Below are 20,472 nucleotides of genomic sequence, written 5' to 3'. Positions count from 1 at the left end.
ATGCCCCCATATGATTCTGTCCCACCCACTAATGATGCACTGACAAAGGGAGTCAATGGACAGTACACAAGTGTAGTGCCCCTGCTTCCCTTGCACACCAGCTGCACATAGCTAGATCCGGCCCTGTTGTGCAGAAAATTATGCACAAAACCGGTGCTAAGCTGTCTGCTAAGCCTAGAGCCTCCCATACTGTATTAAGGGACCTTTTTCAGTCTCTTGTCACTGAATGTTTCTGACAGATGCCACTAAAAAGTACTTTAATTTACTTATTATAGGCAATTTTAACCTTCATATAGATGATTACAACCATCCTAGGACATCTATATTTTTATCTTCTTGGGGATCTAGGTCTGGAGCAACATATTGAAAAGGCCACTGTCCCGTTCCGGGCCCTTACCTGGCACTCCGCGGGCCAGAGCGGGAGGCTGGGGCGCCCGGAGAATGCGGGCCGACGGGGAGGGGCGGCTACGGGGATCGCCGCGACTATAAGTTGCTCCGAGGCCGGCGATCCAGGAGAACCAACGCCGGCCTCGGAGAAGAGGATCCGCCGGCCAAGATGGCGGCACCGGCGGCGGCGTCCTCCTCGCTGCAGCAGGACCAGCGAGGAGGCTCCGCCCACACGCGCCGGATTGGCGCATCCCCCTAGGAACTCCGCCCATTGGACGGAGGGACCAATCCGGGTCCCGCTGCCGGCTGGGGCACAGAGGATTGGCCACAGCTGTTCTCCAGCCAGGACGAGCGGGGGATTTAAACGGAAGCATGGAAGGGAACCAGTGCTTCCGTTTTCTTGTTTGAAGCCATCCTGCGAAGCGTTCCAAGCCTGTGTTTGTTCCCCGTGACTGCTAGCCGTCCAGCTAGCGAATTCCAAGCCTGTGTTTGTTCCTCGTGACTGCTAGCCGTCCAGCTAGCGAATTCCAAGCCTGTGTTGGTTCCTCGTGACTGCTAGCCGTCCAGCTAGCGAATTCCAAGCCTGTGTTTGTTCCTCGTGACTGCTAGCCGTCCAGCTAGCGAATTCCAAGCCGGTGTTTGTTCCTCGTGACTGCTAGCCGTCCTGCTAGCGGATTCCAAGCCTGTGTTTGTTCCTCGTGACTGCTAGCCATCCTGCTAGCCATTTCCAAGACTGTGTTTGTTTCTCATGCCAGCTAGCCGTCCAGCTAGCGAATTCCAAGACTGTGTTTGTTTCCCATGCCAGCTAGCCGTCCTGCTAGCCATTTCCAAGACTGTGTTTGTTTCTCATGCCAGCTAGCCGTCCTGCTAGCCATTTCCAAGACTGTGTTTGTTTCCCATGCCAGCTAGCCGTCCTGCTAGCCATTTCCTAGACGGAGTCTGCCCTTCAGAACAACTAGCCGTCCCGCTAGTACTTGCCACTTCAGCACACGTTCCAGTTGTCAGCTAGCCGCCCGTCTAAGCTACGCTACCAAGGACTCTGTATCCACATCCAGCCAGGCCAGCCGTCACCCCGTGGTTCCAGCAGTCCTGCTGGCCGCCCGCAGCTGAGGGCTCAACCCTCGGTGAACGGCGGTCGCCGCGGGTGAAGAGTCGGGGTGCTCGGTTATCTTCTGGGCCTACTGGAGCTTGGAAGAACTCGAGAGCTCACCTACACCAGAGTGGCATCAGGGCCGCGACAGAAAACGGAAGCCATGAGCTCGCCGACGCAACCTGATCTACGGGACCTGGCCAAGGTTCTCCAGCAGCAACAGGAACAGCTTAATGCCCTGTCTGGGGCCCTCCAGAATGTATGTTCTCAACTTTCCACGCTTCAGGTACAGAACCAGGCCGCAGCAGCTCCCCGTATGGGAGGGTTCCGTGTGGGACCTCGGTTCCCTGAGCCAGCACGATACGATGGGAACCCGGAGGGTTGTCGAGGGTTCCTCCATCAGTGTAATCTGGCCTTCCGGATGCAACCGGAGGCCTTTGCTTCAGATCAAAGTAAGGTAGGCTACGTTATGGGCCTTTGTGCGGGAAAGGCCCGGGACTGGGTGGTCCCTCTGGACGAACAACATGATCCCATTTTGGGGGATTATAGCGAATTTCAGCGCCGGTTCCGGATGGTGTTTGACATTCCGGGAAGACCCTCCTCGGTGGCATCGGAGCTGCTCCGGATTCATCAGGGAGAGGGTACAGTGGCCGACTATGCCATCCGGTTTCGTACCTTAGCCGCGGAGCTGCGGTGGGATCCGGAGTCCTTGATGGCCATTTTTAGGGAGGGATTACACGAACGAATCAAGGATGAATTAGCGGGACGAGAGATTCCCGGACCATTGGATGCCCTCATCTCACTCTGTATCCGGGTGGACACTCGATTCCAGGAGCGAGCCAGAGACCGGGTGGAGCGGCAGAAGTGGGTACGAAGGGCCTCCAAGATGAGCAAAGGGCCGTCGCCTCGCCAGGCGAACCGGGACTCTACGGAGCCCGGGGAGGAGCCCATGGTAATGGGTCGGCAACGGTTGACCCCCGCCGAGAGACAGCAACGACAGTCTAAGGGACTGTGCTTCTATTGTGGGCAGGCTGGGCATTTCCTCCGGACTTGTTCCCTCCGGCCGGGAAATGCGCTCCCCAAGGCACCCTGAGGGGAGGGTTCTTGGGGCACTCCGCTCCCCTACAGGACACCTTGCTCATCCTGTCAGTGACCTTACGGTGGCAGGAGGCCACGGTTCAGACCCGAGCCCTGGTGGACTCGGGGTCTGGGGGCAACTTTATTGGGCTCGAACTGCTGCAGCAAATGGGCTGGCCCACGCTCCCCCGGAAACCAACGCTGCGGATAACCTCCATCCAGGGAACTACCCTTCCCCAGCCGGTCACTGAGATTACGCCTTTGTTGGGCCTGCAAGTGGGGGAGGGCCATCGGGAAGAGGCCGAATTCTTAGTATTATCCCGGACCATCCACCCGGTGGTGCTGGGATTGCCATGGCTACGATACCACAACCCGGTTATCGACTGGACCGGAGGAAAGATTCAAGCTTGGGGCAACTCCTGTCAAGAGACCTGTTGTAAGGGTCGGGCTGGCAGCTGTCCGGCTTTAAATACGTTGCCCGGGGAGGGACCCAGGGAACTGGGCTCCCTGCCTATGGATTATAGAGACTTTGCTGATGTGTTTAGTTCCAAGGAGGCGGAGGTATTACCGCCGCATAGGTCTTTTGACTGTGCTATTAACCTGAAGACTGATACGGTACCTCCACGGGGCCGCCCGTACAAACTGTCCCGAGGAGAAGTCAAGGCTATGCGAGATTATATCCATGAGAATCTACGGAAGGGGTTCATTCAGCCGTCTACATCCCCAGCCGGGGCGGGGTTTTTTTTTGTTACCAAGAAGGATGGAACTTTGAGACCTTGTATTGACTATCGGGGATTAAATGCCATCACCGTGAAGGACCGGTTCCCGTTACCACTCATTCCCGAGCTCTTGGACAGACTGCAAGGAGCTCAGATCTTCACGAAGTTGGATTTGCGGGGAGCCTACAATCTAGTACGAATCCGGTCAGGGGATGAATGGAAGACGGCCTTCAATACCCATGAGGGGCATTTTGAATATCGAGTAATGCCATTCGGTCTCTGTAATGCCCCTGCGGTGTTTCAACGGCTTATCAATAGTGTGCTAGAAGACTTACTCAATTCCACGGTGATTGTATATCTGGACGACATCCTAATTTACTCCAAGGACCCCCGGGAGCATCCGGGCCATGTACGCGCGGTGCTGTACCGCCTACGTCAAGCCCATCTATTTGCGAAGCTGAGTAAGTGCGCCTTCCATCAGCGGTCTTTACCATTTTTGGGGCATATCCTGCTTCCAGGGGGGTTACAGATGGAACCAGACAAACTCCAAGCCATTCGAGAGTGGCCGCAACCGAGGGGCCTGAAGGCATTACAACGATTCCTGGGCTTCGCAAATTATTATCGCCAATTTATTCCCCAGTATTCCCGGTTGACCACCCCGTTGACGGAGCTCACCCATAAGGACGCAAGGGTCAGGGATTGGCCGCTAGAGGCGCAAGCGGCGTTCCAGCAGATCAAAGAGGCCTTTGAGTCCGCGTCCATTCTGCTGACCCCCGACCCTGAGAAGCCCTTCACGGTAGAGGTGGACGCATCCGCTCTAGGGGCCGGGGCAGTCATTTCGCAGATCAACCCCGAGGGCCGGCGTCAACCGTGCTCCTTCTTTTCACGTAAATTCTCTCCAGCCGAGCGGAATTATACGGTTGGGGATAGAGAACTCTTGGCCTTGAAACTCGCACTGCAAGAGTGGAGACACCTACTGGAAGGAGCGGAACACCGGTTCACGGTCATCACGGATCATAAGAATCTCCTATACCTCCAAGAGGCCCAGCGGCTGAATCCCCGACAGGCCCGGTGGTCATTATTCTTTTCTAGGTTTCATTTTCAGCTAGTGTTCCGGGCGGCCTCCCAGAATACCCCGGCAGATGCGCTCTCCCGGGCCTTTGAAGTACCAGAAGAGACTAAGGAGACTCATCCTATGTTAGACCCCGCGTGTCTCAGGGCGGCCACAGGGGAGGTTGCCCAAGTCCAGAGATTCGTGGCGGCCGCAGACCGGAAGAGGGTTCTGCACTGGGGGCACTCGTCTAGGTGGGCCGGGCACTTCGGGTACCAAAAGACACTCCGGTTCATCTCGAGACAGTATCGATGGCCACAAATGAGACGAGATATCCTCCAGTTTGTTACCTCGTGCCCAGTATGTGCCCGAACCAAGCCAGTAGGAGGACCCCCCGTGGGAGACCTACAACCGTTGCCCATACCGACCAGTCCTTGGTCAGAGATATCCATGGACTTTATCACGGACTTACCTCGTTCCCAGGGACATACTGTGGTCTGGGTGGTGATAGACCGCTTCTCTAAAATGGCTCACTTTGTTCCCTTCACAAGTATTCCGACAGCAGCCTCGCTAGCTCAAGCGTTCATTCACCACATCTTTCGACTACATGGACTGCCCACTCGGGTTATTAGTGACCGAGGGCCCCAATTCACCTCTCGCTTCTGGAGAAGTTTATGCAAGGCCTTGGGGATGGAGAATCATTTTTCATCCGCGTACCATCCTCAAACCAATGGTATGGTTGAGAGGTTAAACCAAACCCTGAAAAACTTCTTAAGAGCCTTTGTCAACCAACGACAAGATAACTGGGTTTCTCTACTTCCATGGGCCGAGTTCGCCTATAACCAAAGTGACCACTCATCCTCAGGACAGTCCCCGTTCTTCCTGGTATATGGACGACATCCGCGGCTTCCAGGGCCGTTCCCGACTACCGCCATGACCCCGGCTGGGGATCAAGTAGTAGCCGACCTACAAAAGGTCTGGAGGATGGCCAGGGAACAATTACAGAAGACCGCGACCAAGGACAAGCTCTTTGCTGACCGCCACCGGCGGCCCGCTCCCGTGCTCCAACCAGGACAAAGGGTCTGGTTAAGCACGAAACACCTGAGACTCCGAGGATCTTCCCGAAGACTGGGACAGCGATACGCGGGACCCTATGCAATCCAAGAACGAATTGGGCCAGTAACATATCGATTGCGGCTACCCGCCACCCTACGAGTGCATAACGCCTTCCATATCTCACTACTGAAGAGGTTTCGGGAATCCAGGTGGAACCCGCCTCCAGCCCAGGAGAAGGATCTCCAGGTGGCTCCAGACCCGGAGTACGAGGTAGGAGAGATTCTCGACTCCAAGTGGCAGCGGGGAAGACTGTATTATTTGCTATCCTGGAAATCGTTTGGCCCCGAGGATAATTCCTGGGAGCCCGTGGCTAATGTTCATGCTCCAGAACTGGTCAAAGCCTTCCATGCCCAATATCCGTCCAAACCCGGGCCCCGGAGGAAGGGGTCTTCCGGGGAGGATACTGTCCCGTTCCGGGCCCTTACCTGGCACTCTGCGGGCCGGAGCGGGAGGCTGGGGCGCCCGGAGAACGCGGGCCGACGGGGAGGGGCGGCCACGGGGATCGCCGCGACTATAAGTTGCTCCGAGGCCGGCGATCCAGGAGAACCAACGCCGGCCTCGGAGAAGAGGATCCGCCGGCCAAGATGGCGGCACCGGCGGCGGCGTCCTCCTCGCTGCAGCAGGACCAGCGAGGAGGCTCCGCCCACACGCGCCGGATTGGCGCATCCCCCTAGGAACTCCGCCCATTGGACGGAGGGACCAATCCGGGTCCCGCTGCCGGCTGGGGCACAGAGGATTGGCCACAGCTGTTCTCCAGCCAGGACGAGCGGGGGATTTAAACGGAAGCATGGAAGGGAACCAGTGCTTCCGTTTTCTTGTTTGAAGCCATCCTGCGAAGCGTTCCAAGCCTGTGTTTGTTCCCCGTGACTGCTAGCCGTCCAGCTAGCGAATTCCAAGCCTGTGTTTGTTCCTCGTGACTGCTAGCCGTCCAGCTAGCGAATTCCAAGCCTGTGTTGGTTCCTCGTGACTGCTAGCCGTCCAGCTAGCGAATTCCAAGCCTGTGTTTGTTCCTCGTGACTGCTAGCCGTCCAGCTAGCAAATTCCAAGCCGGTGTTTGTTCCTCGTGACTGCTAGCCGTCCTGCTAGCGGATTCCAAGCCTGTGTTTGTTCCTCGTGACTGCTAGCCATCCTGCTAGCCATTTCCAAGACTGTGTTTGTTTCTCATGCCAGCTAGCCGTCCAGCTAGCGAATTCCAAGACTGTGTTTGTTTCCCATGCCAGCTAGCCGTCCTGCTAGCCATTTCCAAGACTGTGTTTGTTTCTCATGCCAGCTAGCCGTCCTGCTAGCCATTTCCAAGACTGTGTTTGTTTCCCATGCCAGCTAGCCGTCCTGCTAGCCATTTCCTAGACGAAGTCTGCCCTTCAGAACAACTAGCCGTCCCGCTAGTACTTGCCACTTCAGCACACGTTCCAGTTGTCAGCTAGCCGCCCGTCTAAGCTACGCTACCAAGGACTCTGTATCCACATCCAGCCAGGCCAGCCGTCACCCCGTGGTTCCAGCAGTCCTGCTGGCCGCCCGCAGCTGAGGGCTCAACCCTCGGTGAACGGCGGTCGCCGCGGGTGAAGAGTCGGGGTGCTCGGTTATCTTCTGGGCCTACTGGAGCTCGGAAGAACTCGAGAGCTCACCTACACCAGAGTGGCATCAGGGCCGCGACACTCATGCCATAGGTCATATCCTGGATTTAGTTATCTCAAGACTTCCTTTTTCATGATACTTAGATAACTTCCATTCTACCCCATGTTATGGTCTGATCATTATTTGCAACCTTTTTCACTTTTCATGTAAACAATTTCATCCCCTTCTCATCGGTCTGGCTATTGGACCAGACGGCTTCACTCCATGGATCCCTTGTCATTTTCCTGTTTCTCTGATGTATTTCCTACTGATTTGTTTTCTCTATCATTAGAAGAACAAGCCCACCATTGGGACTCTGTGCTTCAGAAAAAATTAGATATCATAGCCCTTCTATCCTTTTCAAAGCGTACTAGACAATGAAAACAACCTTGGTATCATATGGGCCTTTGACTTATAAAGCATCAAGTATGTTCGGCAGAAAGATGAAAGAAATAAAGATCTCTAGATGTTCTTAAACATTGCAAATGTTGTCAGAAGTTTTATAACTCTGAAGTAAGAAGGGCTAAAAGGACCTATTACTCTAATCTCATAATAGTAACATAGTAAATGACGGCAGATAACGACCTGAACGGTCCATCCAGTCTGCCCAACAAGATAATCTCATATCCAAATCTTCAAATTATTCTAAATAGTTGTTTCATATATTCTCAAATTTCACTTCTAATTCTGATAGAGAAAACTTGACTTCTGTCCTATCAGCAGAAACCTTAGCCCAATACTTTTGTTCCAAGATTTCTACACTCCAGTCAACATTTACATCAGATTCATCTATTTTAAGCCCGGCTATATCATCTTCTTCACTTGGTTCCTCCTGGTCATCTTTTAACCTGCCTTCACTCTCTATATTGTCAAAAACTTTGCTAACCTTAAATACCATGACGTGTCATCTTGACTCTATTTCTTCAAAGTGGTTGTCTAACCCATTGTTAGGTCTTCTGCCTTTTGCCCATCAGATTGTTAATCAGAACCTTCTTTCTGGCAGTGGTGTACCAAGGGCGGGGTGGTCCGCCCCGGGTGTTAGCAGGTGGGGGGGTGCTCCACTGGTGCCACAGTCCCCACCTGCCTACCAGCTCCATCGACGGACAGACGACCCTCTTCTCCTGCCACACGGCACCCAACCTTTTAAAAAAACCCTGTGAAGCGCCTCGTGTCTGCTCTGCTCTGCTGTAAAGGAAGCAAATCCCCTTGTCACGTCGGCCCTTCCCTCACTGTGTCCCACCCTCTAATGTAACTTCCTATTTCCGCAAGGGCGGGACACAGTAAGGGAAGGGCCGACGTGACGAGGCGATTTGCTTCCTTTACAGCAGAGCAGAGCAGACGCTTCACAGATTTTATTTTTTAAGGCTGGGTGCGGGTGGCAGGAGAAGAGGGTCATCTGTCCGTCGACGGAGCTGGTAGGCAGGTGGGGACTGGGTCGGGGAGGGGAGCTCAGATGGGAGAAGGACTGGGTGGGGGGCTCAGATGGGAGAAGGGGACTAGGTCTGGGAGGGGCTCAGATGGAAGAAGGGAACTGGGACTGGGTGAGGGGGCTCAGATGAGAGAAGGGGACGGACTGGGTGGGGGGCTCAGATGGGAGAAGGGGACTAGTTCTGGGGGTCACAGATGGGAGAAGGGGACTGGGGCCGGGACTGGGTCTGGGGGTGGCATAGATGGGACTGGGACTGGGGGGGCTCAGATGGGAGAAGGGGACTGGGTCTGGGGGGGGCTCAGATGGGAGAAGGGGTCTGGGGCTGGAACTGGGGTCTGAGAAAGGGGCAGGTGGGAGAATGGGTCTAGGGCTGAAAAGGGGGGCCCTAATGCAATGCATATGGATGAAGGGGACTGGAACTGGGGGCTGAAAAGGAGAGTAGGTGGGATAAGGGGGCTAGTACTGGAACCAGGGGCTGAAAAGGGGCAGCGGCTGAAACTGTGGGGATTGGGGGCTGAAAAGGGGACAGGGAGAAGTGGCTGGGGCTGAAGCTTGGGACTGGTGGGAGAAGTGGCTGGGGGTTGAAGCAGTCTCCAATCTTCCATTTATATCAAAACTTACAGAAAAAAATGTTTTTTTTCTCAACTACATACATTTTTGGAATCTTAAATTGTGTTACACCCCAGTCAGTTAATTTTTCAGGTGGGTTTCAGTATTAATACTGTACTTACATAAGTACATAAGTAATGCCATACTGGGAAAAGACCAAGGGTCCATCGAGCCCAGCATCCTGTCCACGATAGCGGCCAATCCAGGCCAAGGGCACCTGGCAAGCTTCCCAAACGTACAAACATTCTATACATGTTATTCCTGGAATTTTGGAGTTTTCCAAGTCCGTTTAGTAGCGGTTTATGGACTTGTCCTTTAGGAAACCGTCCAACCCCTTTTAAAACTCTGCTAAGCTAACTGCCTTCACCACTTTCTCCGGCAACGAATGCCAGAGTTTAATTACACGTTGGGTGAAGAAAAATTTTCTCCGATTTGTTTTAAATTTACTACACTGTAGTTTCATCGCATGCCCCCTAGTCCTAGTATTTTTGGAAAGTATGAACAGACGCTTCACATCCACCTGTTCCACTCCACTCATTATTTTATATACCTCTATCATGTCTCCCCTCAGCCGTCTCTTCTCCAAGCTGTATAGCCCTAGCCTCCTTAGTCTTTCTTCATAGGGAAGTCGTCCCATCCCCGCTATCATTTTAGTCGCCCTTCGCTGCACCTTTTCCAATTCTACTATATCTTTCTTGAGATGCGGCGACCAGAATTGAACACAATACTCAAGGTGCGGTCGCACCATGGAGCGATACAACGGCATTATAACATCCTCACACCTGTTTTCCATACCTTTCCTGATAATACCCAACATTCTATTCGCTTTCTTAGCCGCAGCAGCACACTGAGCAGAAGGTTTCAGTGTGTTATCGACGACGACACCCAGATCCCTTTCTTGGTCCGTAACTCCTAACGTGGAACCTTGCATGACGTAGCTATAATTCGGGTTCTTTTTTCCCACATGCATCACCTTGCACTTGCTCACATTAAACATCATCTGCCATTTAGCCGCCCAGTCTCCCAGTCTCGTAAGGTCCTCTTGTAATTTTTCACAATCCTGTCGCGATTTAACGACTTTGAATAACTTTGTGTCCCCCCCAAACCCACCTCCCCGCTCCCCCCGTTTTCTATTTCTGTTGATGGCTCTCTCATTCTCCCTGTCTCCTCAGCTCGAAACCTTGGGGTCATCTTTGACTCTTCTCTCTCCTTCTCTGCTCATATCCAGCAGACCGCCAAGACCTGTCGTTTCTTTCTTTACAACATCCGTAAAATCCGCCCCTTTCTTTCCGAGCACTCTACCAAAACCCTCATCCACACCCTTGTCACCTCTCGTTTAGACTACTGCAATCTGCTTCTTGCTGGCCTCCCACTTAGTCACCTCTCCCCTCTCCAGTCGGTTCAAAACTCTGCTGCCCGTCTCATCTTCCGCCAGGGTCGCTTTACTCATACTACCCCTCTCCTCAAGACCCTTCACTGGCTCCCTATCCGTTTTCGCATCCTGTTCAAACTTCTTCTACTAACCTATAAATGTATTCACTCTGCTGCTCCCCAGTATCTCTCCACACTCGTCCTTCCCTACACCCCTTCCCGTGCACTCCGCTCCATGGATAAATCCTTCTTATCTGTTCCCTTCTCCACTACTGCCAACTCCAGACTTCGCACCTTCTGTCTCGCTGCACCCTACGCCTGGAATAAACTTCCTGAGCCCCTACGTCTTGCCCCATCCTTGGCCACCTTTAAATCTAGACTGAAAGCCCACCTCTTTAACATTGCTTTTGACTCGTAACCACTTGTAACCACTCGCCTCCACCTACCCTCCTCTCTTCCTTCCCGTTCACATTAATTGATTTGATTTGCTTACTTTATTTATTTTTTGTCTATTAGATTGTAAGCTCTTTGAGCAGGGACTGTCTTTCTTCTATGTTTGTGCAGCGCTGCGTATGCCTTGTAGCGCTATAGAAATGCTAAATAGTAGTAGTAGTAGTAGTAGTCATCAGCAAATTTAATTACCTCGCTAGTTACTCCCATCTCTAAATCATTTATAAATATATTAAAAAGCAGCGGTCCTAGCACGGACCCCTGAGGAACCCCACTAACTACCCTTCTCCATTGTGAATACTGCCCATTTAACCCCACTCTCTGTTTCCTATCCTTCAACCAGTTTTTAATCCACAATAGGACATTTCCTCCTATCCCATGACCCTCCAATTTCCTCTGTAGCCTTTCATGAGGTACCTTGTCAAACACCTTTTGAAAATCCAGATACACAATATCAACCGACTCCCCTTTGTCCACATGTTTGTTCATCGCTTATTACTGATGTCCATAGTAAACTTTACAGTGGCTCTATTGCACTAGTAGTATAATTAGACCTCAGTGTCACTTTTGATCTGATTTACCATGCTCTTTCATTACAGAGATTGTCTTCCCTTGGCATCTCTGGAACAGTACTAGCTTGGTTTGCTTCCTTTTTGCAAAATTGCTTGTTCAAAATATTGTGGCAATCATCTCTTTCAACCTCCCAGCCACTTTCCTGTGGAGTCCCTCAAGGCTCCATTTTATCCCCAATTTTATTTAATTTATTTCTTAGTCCCTTGGCATTAATTGTTCAAGATCATGACATTAGCGCTTATTATTATGCTGATGATTTTCTTCTGGTTCATTATCAAGCTTATTTTCGAAAGGGATTGCCGGCGATCTTTCGACACAAATCGGGAGATCACCGGCGATCTCTCAATCCCAGCCTATTCGGTATTATCGAAAGTCGATTTTGGCAGACCCAATTGCTTTTTCGTTGTGGCGCCGGCCAACCTTCAAGGGGGCGTGTTTGTAGGGTAGCGAAGGCGGGAAGGGGGTGGAGAGGGGCGGGGTTACGAGATGGCCAGCTTCACCTTAAAAAATGCCGGCTCGAACGAGTATTTCTCTGGGTGGACTTGGTCCATGTATTTTTAGGACCAAGTCCCAAAAAAGAGCCCCAACTGACCAGATGACCTCCAAAGGGAAGCGGGGATCACCTCCCCATACTCCCCAAGTGGTCACCAACCCCCTCCCACAAAAGAAAAAAAAATTAAAACATTTTTTGCCAGCCTCAAATGTCATCCCCAGCTCCCTGACAGCAGTATGCAGGTCCCTGGAGCAGTTTTTAGTGGGTGCACTGCATTTCAGGCAGGTGGACCCAGGCCCATCCCCCCCTACCTGTTACTCTTGTGATGGTTAATGTTGATCCCTCCAAAAACCCCCAAAACCCACTGTACCCACATATAGGTGCCCCCCTTCACCCCTTAGGGCTATGGTAATGGTGTAGACTTGTGGGCAGTGGGTTTTGGGAGGGATTTAGGGGGCTCAGCACACAAGGGAAGGGTGCTATGCACCTGGAAGCTAATTTTGTTTTGTTTTTTTTGTTTTTTATTTATTTATTTATTAATTAATATATTTCAACATTTCACTACAAACTGTGAGTATGCAATCGGCATTACAATCAGGAATTCCATATAAAGAAAAAAATCTTTAAGGCCTATTCGTCCACAAATTAAGAAAAAGTTGATTCCAAGAATACAGAAACATAGATAACATAAAGTATATAAGAAAATAATCTAATGGTTGCTACCTCGGGTTAACGACCCTAGCCTGCTATTTATGGAAGGCATACAACATTCATATCTACTCTAGCATCAAGAAATTCTTTTAACTGTTTTGGGTCCACAAATTGAAACTGTTTACCCTCAAGCAGTAAATTACATGTACAAGGAAATCGTAATATGAAGTTTATTCCCAATGCCAACGCTCTAGGACGCAGTTCCAAAAAGGCCCTGCGCCTAGTTTGTGTAGGCTTTGAGAGATCTGGGAAAATACGGATCTTTGAGCCCATAAACAGATTTTCTAAATGTCTTAAGGAAAGTCTTAATATAGCATTGCGATCAGGCTCCAAAACAAAAGTGACCAGCATAGTAGACCTCTGGGTAATAATTTCCAGTGAACTCTCGAGGAATGAAGTCAGATTCATTCCATCTCCCACTACTGGGGAGTTTCCATCGCCCCCCCTTTGGGTTCCAGATGTAATAGGCCCGTGTTATGGGGGGTAACGAGTCCTTATCCATTCCAAGAATATCCACCATATATTTTTTTACCATTTCAACAGGAGGAATTAGAGGAGATTTAGGGAAGTTAAGAAACCTAAGGTTAAGTCTCCTGGCCTGATTCTCCAAATACTCCATTTGTTTATGCAGAAAATTGTTATCCTTAACCAGTGCAGTTTCTAAAGTTCCCATTTCTTGCAGCTTGGTACTCACATTTTCCAGTTTCGAGGATTGCTGTGCAGACACTTGTGCTTGGAGTAGCGCAGCTTCAAGAAAGAGTTTTTATATTGTCAGTATTTTCTTTTAGTGTGGTTTGCATAGAGGTTTGAATGTTGTAAACCATGTCCCATGGTGACTCTAATGTCACAATTGCTGGTCTAACCACGCCGCTAGCACCAGGGAGGGTTTGAGTTTGAGCCCCTACTTGAGACAGTCTAGTAACAATATCTTGAGGAAATACCTGTAGTGCTGATTGAATTAATACCTCTCTTGGTTGGAGTCCATTCTCTGTCGCTGCAGACCTTCCCTCTGGCAGATTAGGTTGAACCCCTTCGGTATCTGTCACTGCTTGGGCTGTCAGCAACTCCCTTCCAGGTTGAGGCGGAGCAATGCGCTCCACAGGGCTCAGGGAAGCCCCGTTGGCGCTTTCAATCGACGCCGACGCATCGAGAGCTGCAGAAGGGGTCGAAGTTCCCCGGGGTCCCGATTGTTGCTTCGGGAATTGCAAGGTCGTCTGCCGCCACGCCAAAGATGTTTCAGGAACCGAGGGATGTTCCTTAACTTTCCCCCTCCGTTTCCCCATCAGAAAAGACGAGGTTACGGCGGTAGCGAAGAGGCTGAACAGCGGAGCTACCTCGAGAGCAAACTCAGGTGCATCCGATCAGAGCGCCATCTTGGAATCACCACTAATTTTGGTTTTTTTTTAAAGATCTTTTAAGTGCCCCCTAGGGTGCCCGGTTGGTGTCCTGGCATGTCAGGGGGGGCCAGTGCACTACAAATGCTGGCCCCTCCCACGGCCAAATGCCTTGCATTTCGCCGGGTTTGAGATGGCCGGGTCCAGTTTCCATTATGGCTGAAAATTGAACCCAGCCATCTCATCTAAACCCGGTGATCTGCCGGTGATCCTATTCTAAACCTGGCGAGCGATTTGGCCAGCGCCAAGCATATTTCAAAAATATGCTTGGCTCCGCCTGCTTACGGCGCCGGCCCCAAAGATGGCCGGCCATCAATTTCGCCAGCACCGTTCGATTATTCCCCTCTATACCACCCTTGAAACTTTGGACTTACTTCTCTTACAGTCCTGTATAGATGCTGTTTCTACTTGGTTTCATGACCATCGACTTGTTCATAATATGGCTAACAGGCCATAACGCCATCCATTACTTGCTCCTATTCAGTTTGATTTAACAGTACATCTTTCAAGTACTTGGGAGTCACTATAGATTCCCACTTGACATTTTCTCATCGTATCTCTTCTGTTCTAAAAGCAGGTTTCTACGCCCTACGTCAGATTCGAGCAATAATAAATTGCTTACCCTTTGAGGCCCTACATACTCTAATCCTTGCCTTCATGACATCATGACTTGATTGCTGTGATGTTATCTTTGCAGGTGTTACTCAGGCCAGTCTGAAATGTTTACAGTCCCTTCAGAACACAATAGTGTGGTTACTCTGTTGAGCAAAGAGGCATGATGGTGTCTCCCCACTATTACAGTGCCTGCATTGGCTACCCATCACCTGTAGAATAAGTTGTAAGATACTGGTCTTGGCTTGCAAAGCTCTACATACTGTCCTTCCAGGATACTTGGCTTCACACATTATTCCATATGTTCCAACATGCTTTTTGTGTTCTATCAGTGTTAGTTCTCCTCGGACCTGACAGAGGAAGCTGGGAGAGCACCAGAAATAGTGCTTTCTTCTTATTAGGTCCCACTCTTTGGAATAATCTTCATTTAATATGCTCAGAACATAAACTGGCTAAATTTAAAGTGGCCTTGAAAACCCACTTTTAAACCATTGCCTTTGGGAAATGACCAGGGCCACAGATGAGAATTAGACCTGTTTGACATTTTAATGACATCTGACCACCTTACCCACAGAGTGCTATGATTCCTTTTGTTAATGTGTGCCTCTTGGTGTAATTGTGTCTTTCCTATGTAATTCTGAAGTTCTTTTTCTGTAAAGTAGATTTTTGTTTAATGTAAAACCACCTTGACTTGCACACAGGGCTGGCTCAAGAGATATTGGTGCCCTGAAACAACTTGCTTTGGTGGCGCCCTCTACCCCCTTAGCATCGCTTCTGGCACCCCCTCCTTCCTCCTCCCCCTCCCACACGGGGTGCGGCATCTCTACCTCTCATGGGCTGGCCAAAGGCAATCTATCATTCTGTTGCTGCTGCTCCCACCAACAACCAACATAAACTTTACAAGACGATGGGGACTTGAGAGAGGCAAGGAAACAGTGCTAGATCCGCAGGGAGGAAGAACAGGAGAGACTGAACCGAGTGAGGGGGTGAGAAAAGGCTTATTGTAGGCCACGTGAGGTCAAAGGCTGGGTATTTTGGCGCCCTGGGCCAGAGCCTCACCTGGTCCAATGGGTAAGCTGGCCATGCATGAATAGTAGTATTAGGCAGTATATTAATTCCAGAATAAACATAAACATATAGAGGGGCATATTCAAAGCATAACATCCCAAAAATACCCGGATATCAAACAGGAAAAACATCTAGTTTTCTGTTTTTGCACCTAAAATGTCCAAAATGAATAGCCATTTTTCAAAGTGAAACATCCAACTTTCAAACAAACGAAAAAAACAAACAAACAACGGGGATATGACATCATTTTCAAAAATATGGCCACACACACATGCCCGTAGAACAGAGGAATAACTTAATAGAAAGTGCAGTGGACTGTAAACCAAGGGACATGTAAATGTGATCCTTCCAGGACCTGAAAAATACCTACTGTACCTGAATGTAAACCACTTCAATAGCCTTTAGGCTTGCAGGTGTCATATATTTAGGTACAGTAGATATTTTTCTATTCCTGGAGGGCTCAGAATTAAAAAAAAAAAAAGTGTTGAAGTGGGATTGGATCCTGGGTCTCTTGTATCACAGTCCACTTCACTACCTCTAGGTTACTCCTCTGACCTGCTTTCTGCTTTGTTCAGATTGGCTATAATACCTGCAACTCACATAGAACCTGGGTTACCTTTCCAGTTTCACCTTCAGGAGAGAGGGAGGGGGACAGCAACCTCTGGGATATTAAGGAGGTGTCATGTCTTAATCCCTCCAGTGGCCATCTGCTCACTTAGAGTAACTTTATATAACTTGGATGTGACTGAAACAGATCTAGATAACAATATCCTTCTTTTTAGACATGGACATTTCTTCCCTTCAAAAAATCTCCTCCCTAGTCATGCCCAAAACATGCCCTCAACATGCTTCTTTGCTATTTGGACAAACTGCAGTGTGAAACATCCAAATTCTGACTTTCCAAAATCAGGATTTGGACATTTTTAGCAGACAGACTGTTTTTTAAGCATTTTAAGAAGTCCACCTGCTTTGAAAATGTGCACCATAGAATCCTCCATTTCTTGCAACAGATTCAAATATCAGCTATTGTCATCACAAACACTTCAAACGTCTATTAAAAAGCCAGGAAAGAATAAGCTGACAAATGAGTTTCCTTCATTTTCATAATTCTGCCTTGTGCAGGATAGCCTGCATGAAAGTTTGTATTATTATTTATTTATTTAACACATTTATATCCCACATTTTCCCACCTAGTTGCAGGCTCAATATTATTAATAATATGTCTTCATATGTTGCCCATCATAGCCAGTGTTGACTGCTTTTTCCTCATTTGGGTCCTACCCAAGGACCTGGGAATCACAGTAATATCAGCGCAAAATGATGCAGCTCCAAGTAGGGCAAATTTTTGCAAAATTGATGGGGCTGTGTCCAAGTATTTTGTGAATCCAAATGGTTTATGATGATTATTATTATTAGAGGTAGACAACAATTAAAATTTGAATCAAAATTAATCATGGGGTTACTCATAGCATGCTCCCTCCCAATATTATTATTATTATACATGACACATAACACAAAGATTTGTCTGGTATTGCTGGAGCTAGGTATTGTTGTAAAATGTAGCTTGAACCCGGTAAAACTGTTTTTTGTAAGTCCACTGTTGTCAAATCTGAAATTTCAAGATTTTGTAGAAATTTGTCTTGCCTTAGCATAACGCTGTCTCACGGCTCCTACAACAATAGGGAGAACCTGACATGACATGTTCCAGAGTCTTTCCATTTCTATTGTCAAGTCTCCATACTTTGTTAATTTTTCCTATTCTTTGTCTTGTGTCTCCTGATACTGCAATGTCAATGAAAATCACAGTATTATTTTCAATTACTGTGATAGTGGGTGTATGTTGTTCAAAATATCAATCCATTTAAATTTGAAAGTCCCATCAAATCTTGACTTTTTCATTTTCTATGACTTTTTCTAATATTTGTTGAATCTAAAGTTGTAATTCTTGCACAAGCTCCAGTGGATCATTGCGGCTATCCTGTCATGATATTGTTTGTAGTCAGTTTGGGCAATTTACTACGTGCACTAAACAAGTGGTCAATAGTTTCATCTTTTTTTTTTTTTTCATTATGGAGGCTGACTAGAATCTAGTGAGAAGAAGAAATAATGAAGAGAACTGAGGAGACAAAAGAAAGGAAAGGAAAGTTAGAAAGAGAAGGATGGAAGAAGCTCATGAGGAGAGAAGAGGGAGAAGAATGATTGTTACTCACACGCACGATGGTTGGTCCTGATCACGCTCTGCTTCTCCTCAGGCAATGAAGCACTGACTGCAGTCACCGCATGTGTCTTCTGACTAAACTGAAAACCCCAAAACCCCAGAGTCTGCAAAAGTACAACGGTATAGTCACTGCACCGTTCTGCACAGAAAGGAAGGGGGGGGGGGGGGGTAGGAAGAAAGAAAGAGAAAAAGATCTTTTCTTAAGGAACTTCTTTCTTTCTTTATTAATGTCAGTTCATTGGGTGTTTTGCCAAATACATGTTTTCACATTTATTACATTTCCCAGTTTGCCATACCTCAGAGTATTAAGAGGAAGATTAAACAGAGTACAGAAATCAGTTATGTTCTTAGTTTACTGGGAGGGAGGAAGGGTTTTTTTTGTTTGTTTGTTTTTTAAAAATGATCACATGGAGGGTTAATTTCTAAATAGATCACGTTCAAATTCTCCTGTATGCAAATAGTGGAATGGAACTAAAACCGAATGAATGTTGGACACGGATGTTTGCATGTAGCCATTTTTTCAGAGAGAGGGTTACTTCGCTTTATGCAGAAGTCTGTTCCTCTATTGCTATTTAAATTTCCCAAGGAAAATCATTAGCAGTTTGTAAGTTGAAGTCTCAGCCAAGCATGAAGTAAGTAAATGTAAGATATACTCTCCAATTTATATAGATTACTTTAAAGATGATTGAATTATATACATATACAAAGATGCACAAATGGCCAGATGTGCCATACTGGGTCAGACCAGTGAGTCCTTGAGTCCAGCACCCTGTCTCTGACAGTGACCAATCCTGGTCAAAAGTACAGGGCAGATCCTTTGCTCATTCCCAGAAGGAAAGGGAAAGGGGATAGGATTTGATATACTGCCTTTCTGTGGTTACAATCAAAATGGTTTACATGTTATGTGCAGGTACTTATTTTGTACTTGGGGCAATCAAGGATTAGATTGTCTTTTACTAAGGTGCACTCACGTTTTTAGCGTGCGCTAAAATTGTGGGCATGCTAAATGTTAGAGATGCCCATAGGAATGCATTGGTGTACAGGATACATCGAAATCTATCAGGATAATAATTATTTATGGGCAGGACTGTCCCAAGCTAAAATTGTGCAATATACTCTAGCACTCCTGCCCTATCCACTGCACTGCAGCCACCACAGGGGAGGCAACGATCAGGGAGTGAGTTTTGTGGCCTCATCTCCCTTGCATCCTGTGCAGCCGCACTTTTCCCACAGCCTTAGGGATGGCCTTGTTTCTGGGTCTGTCCTCTAGAAATGTGTCCATGGCCCTAATAAAATATAATAAATAAAAAGTATCACCTTATTTCCCCTTTTTTGTTTTATTATTATTATTATTATGCTCTGACAACAAATTCCAAACATTAATTGTGCATTGACTGAATAAATACTTTGTCTCGGTTTCATGGTACGTCCTCTAACCCTAACATTATTTGATAGTGTAAATAACTGTTAATTCAACTTCCGTTCCACAACACATGATTTAATAAACCTCCATTCTCTTCCCTTTCGTCCAGGCTGAAGGGTCTTAATCTATTCAGCCTTTTTTTCATAAGGTTATTGTATATACTTCCCTTTTACTCATCAATCACTGCCAGCCTCCTCCACACACATCCTCTTCTCACCTTAGCACCAACCCCTTCTGGTAACTGCCAGCAGCACTGTTGCCAAGCCAACAGAAGCTCAGCTCTCAGCAAATTCCAAGGACCTGCACTGCTGGCCACAACGGAACTCTGAGACAACTCAGGTAATTTTATTTATTTTATTAATCCCTAGGTTACATGTGCACTCTTTCTTGACAGTGCATGCATGTGTGCACTATTTGTACATGGCCATGCTATTGGGAAACAGTACACAATCCTGGAAAAAGTGTGCACTCTTCTGAAAGACACACATTAATGATACATAGAAAACACATTTCAGGAGTGGTTTTTTTTCCTGAAAGTGCATGCATGTGTGCACTATGGGCTAGATTCTATATATGGCACCAGAAAAATCCATGCAGTAAAACAACTACACCTAGGTGTCAGAAGTGGAACTAGGGTGATGACATGGAGGGAGCGAGAGTGGCACAAGAGCGAACTTCTGCCAGCGCAGATTTTCAATGCAACATGACTTGAGAAAAAAATAGGTGCCGGCAGAACTTCATTTGGGGGAGTGGCTGCTCCCCTGGCGCCCCACCTAGCTACGCCACTGCTAGGCGTATTTTCTAAAGTATGCCTAAATTTTATAGAATAGGCTTAAATTTCCATGTGGTATACAGACTATGTCAAGCACCTTTCCATGTGACCAAAGTTGGTTGCATCCATTTAGGCCGTTTTACTTGACCTAAATCCCGTCGCTTATATTTGGCCCAGAGCGCGTGTATTCTATAATAATGCACATAGATTTTAGAAACACCTATGATCCGCCCATTCCACACCATATCCACGCCCCTTTTTCAACTATGAGACTTGGAATTTACATGCACCACAT

At 48.2% G+C, this 20,472-nt stretch overlaps 1 protein-coding gene across 1 annotated transcript in view; it reads right to left on the bottom strand.

The window, feature by feature from the left end:
- Positions 1 to 18,043, bottom strand: part of ITGB7 (integrin subunit beta 7) — a 342,955-nt gene extending 324,912 nt beyond the window's left edge. The window contains exon 1 of the mRNA XM_030198181.1: positions 17,975 to 18,043. The gene's annotated coding sequence lies outside the window, so the exon portion shown is untranslated. The remainder of the gene's footprint in view (positions 1 to 17,974) is intronic.
- Between the last annotated feature and the right edge of the window lie 2,429 nt (positions 18,044 to 20,472).

The sequence above is a fragment of the Microcaecilia unicolor genome, chromosome 3 (genome assembly GCF_901765095.1).
Source record: "Microcaecilia unicolor chromosome 3, aMicUni1.1, whole genome shotgun sequence".
In the NCBI taxonomy this organism is placed as follows: Eukaryota; Metazoa; Chordata; class Amphibia; order Gymnophiona; family Siphonopidae; genus Microcaecilia; species Microcaecilia unicolor.
Note: the sequence above shows the minus strand (reverse complement) of the source record. Positions and strands in the feature narration are given on the sequence as shown.